The following is a 693-nucleotide window of genomic DNA, read 5'->3' as shown; positions in this document are numbered from 1 at the left end:
ACAAAGAAGCATAGAGAAAAGTATCTATTTTCGCTACAATGGGGGTTTATCTAGTCAAAAAAAAAAAGAAAGAAAATACTTCACCTCAGGCTGCAAATAGTGACTTATTGCTAGCAAGGCTTCAAAGCAGGAGAGAGGGTGAGCGTTTACAAGCAGTCCATGCACTGAAATTTGTTTGTGAGAAAAGTTGCAGCCACTCAATAAGTTTTAAGTCACAAAAAGTTCCTTTAAAAAGTGTGTGAGTAACTAGTGTTAATAGTAGTGGGATTCCCCCCCCCCCATATGTTTAAATGGGTATGAATCAAGGTTGTGTTTTGAATCAGAAGATGCCTTTTTTTCTCTCTCTTGAGCAAGTACTTTGATACCAGATTTTGGTACTCTTTCCTCAGGATGAATAGCACCTAATTCCAAAACAGGCTATGATCCAGCAAGGCACTTAAGCAAATGTTCACCTTTAAGTACCTGTAATCCCAATGTTGCTGGGTTTTTGGTTGTAGCTGTATTGGTCTAAGAACTTTGCCTGCCTATAATCCCAATGGCTTTCCTGGCACTACTAATGGAGCAAGTTGATATTCAGCATATGTACAGTTGGCAGTATGTAGCAGTGCTTTCAAAATCACAGCTACCATAATAGTATCTATGTACCATGGCCCTAATACAGGGGTGGGCAAAATGCGGCCTGCCAGGCCATTT

This window comes from Gavialis gangeticus, unplaced genomic scaffold, assembly GCF_001723915.1.
Source record: "Gavialis gangeticus isolate Ggan-Ray unplaced genomic scaffold, GavGan_comp1, whole genome shotgun sequence".
Classification (NCBI taxonomy): domain Eukaryota; kingdom Metazoa; phylum Chordata; order Crocodylia; family Gavialidae; genus Gavialis; species Gavialis gangeticus.
Note: the sequence above shows the minus strand (reverse complement) of the source record.